The sequence below is a fragment of the Hylobates moloch genome, unplaced genomic scaffold (genome assembly GCF_009828535.3).
Source record: "Hylobates moloch isolate HMO894 unplaced genomic scaffold, HMol_V3 SCAFFOLD_5, whole genome shotgun sequence".
Classification (NCBI taxonomy): Eukaryota; Metazoa; Chordata; class Mammalia; order Primates; family Hylobatidae; genus Hylobates; species Hylobates moloch.
Window position 1 is genome coordinate 109101284 of NW_026652280.1, and position 8881 is coordinate 109110164.

At 38.5% G+C, this 8881-nt stretch overlaps 1 pseudogene; it reads left to right on the forward strand.

The window, feature by feature from the left end:
• Positions 1-7128: 7128 nt before the first annotated feature.
• On the forward strand, positions 7129-8381 carry LOC116468337 (26S proteasome regulatory subunit 4-like; annotated as a pseudogene).
• The last annotated feature ends 500 nt before the right edge of the window (positions 8382-8881 follow it).

The following is an 8881-nucleotide window of genomic DNA, read 5'->3' on the forward strand; positions in this document are numbered from 1 at the left end:
ATAAGATTTTTAGCAGAAATATGGAAAAATATACTAGTGACACAGAGTTTGATAAAGATTTCTTAGATACATTACCAAAAGCATGATCCTTAAAAAAACTGATAAATCTAACTTTATTAAAATTAAAACAAGTATTCTTTGAAAGACACTTTAAAATTAAAAAACAATAAGTCATAGAGCAAAAAAATTTTGAAAAGCATATATCTAATGAAGGACTTATACAAAATACAAAAAGAATTCTCAAAACTCAAGAATATCCCAATAATCCCATGACTGGGTATAGCTCCAAATAAAAAAAGGAAAGAAATCAATATATCAAAGAGACATCTGCACTCCTATGTTAATTGCAGCACTATTCACAATGGCCAAGATACACAATCAGCCTACATGTCCATTAACATGAGTGGATAAAGAAAATGTGGTATGTATATATAATACAATGTTATTCAGCCATAAAAAATAATAATATCTTGTCATTTGCAACAACATGGAAATAACTGGAGGACATTATGTTAAATGATGTCCTCATTCATATATGGAGTTAAAAAAAAGATCTCATGGAGATAGAGGTTAGACTAATGGTTGCCAGAGGCTAGGAAGGGTAGTGGGAATGGGGGATAAAGAACAGTAGGTAAATGTGTACAACTATACAGTTAATAGAAGGAATAAAATCTAGTGTTTGGTAGCACAATAGGGTGACTATAGTTAACAGTAATTTGTTGTATATCTCAAAACAACTAGAAGAATAGAATTGAAATGTTCCTAACACATAAAAATCATAAATGTTTAAGGTGATAGAGACCCAATCACCATGATGTAATAATTACACATTATATGCTTGTATCAAAATATCACATGTACCCCATAAATATATACAACTATTACACATCCTTCAAAACTAAAAATAATACAACTGTTTCAAAACAACTATAAAAAGAAAACAAACAACTCAATTAAAAATGGGCAAAATATGGCTGGGCACGGAGGCTCAAGCCTGTAATCCCAGCACCTTGGGAGACCGAGGTGGGTGGATCACGAGGTCAGGAGTTCGAGACCAGCCTGACCAACATGGTGAAACCCCGTCTTTACTATAAATACAAAAATTAACTGGGCATGGTGGCCACACCTGTAATCCCAGCTACCTAGGAAGCCAAGGCAGGAGAATCATTTGAACCTGGGAGGCGGAGGTTGAAGTGAGCCAAGATCACGCCATTGCATTCCAGCCTGGGTGACCAGAGTAAAACTCCATCTAAAAAAAAAAAAGGCAAAATATTTGATCAGACATTTCACCAAAGAAAATAAAATAAACACTTGGTAAATAAGCATTTGAAAAGATGCTCAACAATATTGTTCATTAGGGAAATGCAAATTAAAACACCATATTCTACTACTGTACATCTAACACAATGGCTAGAATTAAAACGACTGCTCATTCCAAGTATTAGTTAGAATGCAGAGCTACTCAACTAATACTCTCATACACAGCTGGTGAGAACACAAAATGTTACAACTACTATGGAAAACAATTTGACAGTTTCTTAAAAGCTAAATATTGTATCTACCATATGATCCAACCAAGATCTCTTACTCAAGAGAAATGAAAACGTGTCTTCACAAAAAATGTACAGAAATTTTTGTACAGATATTATTTATTTAGTTTTGAGATGGAGTCTCGCCCTGTCACCCAGGCTGGAGTGCAATAGGTCGATCTTGGCTCACTGCAACCTCCACCTCTCAGGTTCAAGTGATTCTCCTGCCTCAGTCCCCAGAGTAGCTGGGACTACAGTCCTGCACCACCACACCTGGACGATTTTTATATTTTTAGTAGAGACAAGGCTTTGCCATGTTGGCCAGGCTGGTCTTGAACTCCCCGAAATCAGGTGATCCTCTTGCCTCGGCCTCCCAAAGTGCTGGGATTACAGATGTAAACCACTGTGCCTGGCAGGGAGATTTATTTTTGAAAGTACATTAGGGAAAAGAGCTAATGTATGCTGGGCTTAATACCGACATGATAGTTGATAGGTACAGCAAACCACCATGGCACACGTTTACCTATGTAACAAACCTGCACATGTACTCTGAAAGTTAAAAAATAAAATAAAATATTAAAAAAACAAAAACAACAAAATATCCATTAACAGACATAAAAATAAATTATCATATAGTCATACAATAGAATACTATTTAGCAATAAAATGGCATGACCGCATTGCTAAATTTGCTTGTTAGTTCTAGCAGCTTTTTAAAATAGATTCTAACAGATTTTCTCATACGCCATTACGGAGACTGTGAATAAAGACCACTTTACTCCTTCACTTCTAATCTGGACGTCTTTTATTTATTTTTTTCTTCCTAATTAGCAAAATAATTATGCTAATGAAATAAACTAGACAAAAATGACCATATATTATGTGATTCCATTTATAAAATTTATAGAAAATTCAAATAAATCCAAAGTGAAAGAAAGTAGATCAGTTGTTGTCTGAAAAATAGGAGGTGGCAGAAGCAAGAGGAAGTGGGAAGTAGGGATTAAAAAGGAATGTGAAGGCAGGATGCAGTATCTCACACCTGTAATCTCAGCACTTTGGGAAGCCAAAGCAGAAAAATTGCTTGAGCCCAGGAATTTGAGAGCAGCCTGGGCAACATGGCAAGACCCCATCTCTACAAAAAGTACAAAAATTAGCCAGGCATGGTGGCACATGCCTGTAGTCCAAGCTACTTTGGAGGCTGAGGTGGAAGGATTGATTGAGCTTGGGAGGTTGAAGCTGCAGTGAGCCATTTTCACACCACTTCACTCCAGCCTGGGTGCAGAGTAAGATCCTATCTCAAAAAAAGACAAACATACATAGATTAAGAGTAAATATATACCAAAAAAATGTTCCATGCAGGCTTGGTGGGAAGCAAGAAGGTGGAATAGAAGGCTCCACCAATTATCCCCTCTGAAAGGACACCAATCTGATAACTATCTACACAAAAAAAGAATCTTCAAAAGAACCAAAAAATGAGGTAAGCATTAATAGTACCTGGTTTTAACTTCATATCACTGGAAGAGGCACTGAAGAAGTAGGAAAAGCAGTCTTTAATTATCAACACCACCCCCGCCCCCTGTCCCCTGGCAGTGGCAGCATGGGGCGGAGAATGATTCCGTGTGCTGGAGAATGGCAGAGCACAATTGTGAGGCATTAAACTCAGTGCTGGTTTCTTAAAGCAGAAAGCAAAAACAGACCAAACTCATCTGATGCCCAACAATGAAGGTAGAATTTAAATCAGTCCTAGCCAGAGGGAAATCACTGATCCCAGTGGTAGGACCTTGAGTTCCCACCAACCTCACCCCTGCAGGCTAAAGTGCTCTGAGTCTCTAAGTAAAGAAAGGCAGACTAGGTCACAAGAACTGCAACTGTTGAATGAGTCCTAGTGCTGAACTGGGCCCAAAGCCAGTGGACTTGGAAGGCATGTGATCTACTGAGAAACCAGCTGGAGCACTGGCATTTCTCCTCCCCTAAACCCAGGCTGCACAGCTCACAGCTCCAAAAGAGACCCTTTCCTCTCATTTGAGGAGAGGAGAGGGAAGAGTGGGAGGACTTTGTCTTGTACCTTAGATACCGGATCAGCCACAGCAGGATCTGGCACTAGTCAAAGTTGTGATGCCCCCTTTTCCAGTCCCTAGCTTCTGGATGGCATTTCTAGACACAACCTGGGCCAGAAGGGAACTCATCGCTTTGACAGGAATAACCCAGTCTTGGCAGGATTCATTACCCGCTAACTGAAGAGCCCTTGGGCACTGAATAACCCACAGTGATACCCAGGTACTATATCATAGGTCTTTGATGTGACTCTGAGACTTGCTGGCTTCAGTTGAGACTCAGTGCCTTCCCAGCTGTAGTGATTACAGGGCAAGAATACTTCTGTTTGAGTAAAGTACAGGGAAAAGTAAAGAGAACTTTGTCTTATGCCTTAGGTAAAAGCTTGACCACAGGGGGATATACGATCAAAGGGGCTCATGTGGTCCCTGATTCCAGGACTTGACTCTTGAACATCATTTCTAGACCTTCCCTGGGCTGGAGGGCATCCCACTGCCCTTAAGGGTAAATCCTAGGCCAGGCAGAATTCACTATAAGCTGACTAAGTAGCCCTTGGGCCTTAAGGGAACATTAGCGGTAGTCTGGCAGTACTCCCTGTGACCTGTGGTGGTGGCGGTCATGAGGTGACCTCTGCCTTGGAAAAGGGGAAGGAAGAGTGGGAAGGGCTGTATAATCTGGTTTGAGTACAGTATTTTGTACTCAGCCACAGGATAATAGAACATCAGGTAGACTTCTAAGGTTTAATTCTAGTTCCTGGCTCCTGTAATGGCAACTCTGGACCCACCTGGGGCCTGAAGGAACTTACTGACTTGAAGGGAAAGATATAAGCCTGACTAGTTTCATCACTTGCTGATTGTAGAGCTGATTATACAGCCCCATAGCCTTGAGCAAACATAGGCAGTAGCCAAGGAATGGTTACAGTAGGCCTTGGATGGGACCCAGTGTTGTGCTGGCTTCAGGTCCGACACAGCATAGTCCTAGTGGTGGTAGCCACAGGGGTGCTTTGCTCACTCCACATCCAGCTTCAGTTTGCTCAGAACAGAAAGAGAGACTACATTTGTTTGGGAGAAAGTAAGGGAAGGTAATAAGAGTCTCTGCCTGATAATCTGGAGAATTCTTCTAGATTTTGTTCCAGACAATCAAGGTGGTACCTCTACAAGTCTGAAAGAACCACAGCACTACTGAGCTTGGGGCACTCCCTAAAGCAGAAACTTAGATGACAACACCCAAGTCCTTTATAACATCTTGAAAGCCTTCCAAAGAAGAATGGGTACAAATAAGCTCAGACTACAAAGGCTGCAGTAAATAACTAACTCTTTAATGCCCAAACACAGATGAACACCTACAAGTATCAATACCATGCAGGAAAACATGACCTCACCAAATGAACTAAATAAAGCACCAAGGACCAATCCTGAAGAAACAGAGATATGTGACCTTTGAAAGAATTCAGAATAGCTGTGTTGAGGAAACTCAAACAGATTCAAGATAACACAGAGAAGGAATTCAGAATTCTATCAGATGTAACAGAGAAGTTAAAATAATTAAAAAGAATCAAGCAGAAATTCTGGAGTGAAAAGTAAAATTGATATACTGAAGAGTGCATCAGAGTCTCTTAATAGCAGAATTATCAAGAATAACTAGTCTTAATTATCAAGAATAACTAATACCTGATACCAAAAGCAGAAGGAAGAATTAGTGAGCTTGAAGACAGCCTATCTGAAAATACACAGTCAGAAGAGACTAAAGAAAAAAGAATATAAAAAACAATGAAGCATGCCTACAGGCTCTAGAAAATAGCCTCATAAGGACAAACCTGAGTTATTGGCCTTAAGGAGGAGGTAGAGAAAGAGATAGGGGTATAAAGTTTATTCAAAAGGATTATAAGAAAGGACTTCCCAAATGTAGAGAAAGATATCAATATCCAAGTACCAGAAGGTTATAAAATACCCAGCAGATTTAACCCAAAGAAGATTACCTCAAGGCATTTAATAATCAAACTCCCAAAGGTCAAGGATAAAGAAAGAATCAAAAAAAAAAAAAAAGAAAAGAAAAAAAACAACTAACATACAATGAGGCTCCAATATGTCTTGCATCTTGCAGCAGACATTTTAGTGGAAACCTTACAGGCCAGAAGAGACTGGCATAACATACTTAAAGTGCTGAAGGAAAAAAAACACTTTTACCTTAGAATAATATGCCTGGTAAAAAATGTCCTTAAAACATGAAGAAGAAAGAAAGACTTTCCCAGACAAACAAAAGCTGAGAGATTTCAACACCAGACCTGCCCTACATGAAATGCTAAAGAGAATACTTTAATCAGAAAGAAAAGAACCATTAATGAGCCAAAAGAAAACATCTGAGGGTAACAAAACTCACTGGTAATAGCACACAGAAAAGCACAGAATATTATAACACCTAACTGTGCTGTGTAAGCTACTCTTAAGTAGAAAGAATAAATGATGAACTAATCAAAAATAATAACTATAACTGTTTAAGACATAGTACAATAAGATATATATAGAAACAACAAAAAGTTTGAAAGCTGGGGGATGAAGTTAAGGTGTAGAGTTTTTATTAGTTTACTTTTTGCTTATTTCTTTTTTATGCAAACAGTGTTATCAGCTTAAAATAATAGGTTGTAAGATAGTATTCGCAAGCCTTGTGGTAACCTCAGAACAGAAAACAAACAACAACTACACAAAAAATAAAAAGCAAGAAACTAAATCACATCACCACAGAAAATCACCTTTACTAAAAGAAAAATGGAGAGGAGAGGAGAGGAGGAAAAAGAAAAGAAGACCACAAAACAACCAGTAAACAAATAACAAAATGGCAGGAGTTAGTTCTTACTTATCAATAATAATATTGAAGGTAAATAAAATAAACTCTTTAATCAAAAGAAACAGAGTGGCTGAATGGATGAAGAAACAAGACCAAATAGTCTGTTGCCTACAAGAAACACACTTCATCTATAAAGACACACATGGACTGAAAACAAAGGCATGAAAAAAGATATTCCATCACAATGGAAATAAAAAAAAGCAGGACTACCTATACTTATATCAGAAAAAATAGATTTCAACACAAATACTATAAGAAGAGACAAAGAAGGTCATTATATAATGATAAAGGGATCAAATCAATGAGAGGATTTAACTATTTGAAATATATCTATGAATGTGTGTGTATATATGTATATATATTTACACACACACATATATATACACACACACATATATGTGTATATATATGTATATGTGTGTATATATGTATATGTGTATATATATGTATATGTGTGTGTATATCTATCTATATATATATAGATAGATATGCACACACACACACACACATTTGCTTGATATATTTGGGTGCACCAATGTTGGGTGAACTCATCCTATGAGGCCAGTATTATCTTGATACCAAAACCAGACAAAGAAACATTTAAAAAAGAAAACTACAGGTCAATATCTCTGATGACTATTGATGAAAAAATCCTCAGCTCAAGTGGCCAAGGCAAGATGGGTCAAAGTCAGAGTGTGGTCATGTTCCTGGAGGTGGCAAGAAAGATGACAAGGACAAGAAAAAGAAATATGAACCTCCTGTACCAACTAGAGTGGGCAAAAAGAAAAAGAAAATAAAGGAACCAGATGCTGCCAGCAAACTGCCACTGTTGACACCTAACACTCAGTGCCCATTAAAATTACTGAAGTTAAAGAGAATGAAAGACTATCTTCTCATGGAGGGATAATTAATTAGAAACCAGAAACTAATAAAACCATTAGAAGAAAAGCAAGAGGAGGAAAGATCAAAAGTGGATGATCTGAGGGGGACCCCAATGTCAGTAGGAACTTTGGAAGAGATCATCAATGACCATCATGTCTACATCTGTGGGCTTAGAACACTACGTCAGCATTTTTTTCATTTGTAGACAAGGATCTGCTGAAACCTGGATGCTTGGTCTTGCTCAGCCACAAGGTGCATGCTGTGATGGGGTGCTGATGGATGACATGGATCCCCTCGTCACAGTGATGGGAAAAGTCCCCCCAGGAGATCTGTGCCAATACTGGGGTGTTGGACAACCAAATTTAGGAAATTAAGGAATCTGTGGAGCTTCCTCTAAACCATCCTGAATATTATGAAGAGATGGGTATAAAGCCTCCTAAGGGGGTCATTCTCTATGGTCCACCTGCCACAGGTAAAACCTTGTTAGCCATGGCAGTAGGAAACCAAACGTCGGCCACTTTCTTGAGAGTCATTGGCTCTGAACTTATTCAGAAGTACCTAGGTGATGGGCCCAAATTCGTATAGAAATTGTTTTGAGTGTGAAGAACATGCACCGTCTATTGTGTTTATTGATGAAATTGATGCCATTGGAACAAAAATATATGACTCAAATTCTGGTGGTGAGAAAGAAATTCATTCACTGAACAATGTTGAAACTGTTGAACCAGTTGGGTGAATTTGATTCTAGGAGAGATGTGAAAGTTATCAGCACTTATCAGACCAGGCCACATTGACAGAAAGATCGAGTTCCCCCTGCCTGATGAAAAGACTAAGAAGCACATCTTTCAGATTCACACAAGCAGGATGATGCTGGCTGATTATGTAACACTGTACGATTTGATTATGGCTAAAGATGACCTCTCCGGTGCTGACATCAAGGCAACATGTAGAGAAGCTGGTCTGTGGCCTTAAGAGAATGTAAAATGAAAGTAACAAATGAAGACTTCAAAAAAATCTAAAGAAAATCCTCTTTATAAGAAACAGGAAGGCTCCCCCAAGGGGCTCTATCTCTAGTGAACCACAGCTGCCATTAGGAAAGTGGTTGGGAGATATCCTGACCCCTGAAAGGGATGAGGTTGGGGAAGTTGCCCAGAGGAATCTCTGTTTCTGTTGATTTTTATTAGCAAAAAATCCTACGTGTCTTTTGGAGTATGATGTGTAAGTGCCCTTTGGGCAACCATCACCTGTTGGTCACTGTGCAGCACTCTGCTTCCCAATAAAGTGTGCTCTTTCATAAACAAACAAAAAAAAAGGAAAAGAAAAAAGAAAAATTCCTCAACAAAATACCAGCAAACCATACTCAACAATACATTAAAAAAATTATTCATCATACCAAGTGGGATTTCTTCCTGGGATGCAAGGTTGGTTCAACATACACATCAATTAAGATTATACATCATATCAGGTTTGTCAAAGATCAAATAGTTGCAGATATGCGGCATCATTTCTGAGGGCTCTGTTCTGTTCCATTGATCTATATCTCTGTTGTGGTACCAGTACCATGCTGTTTTGGT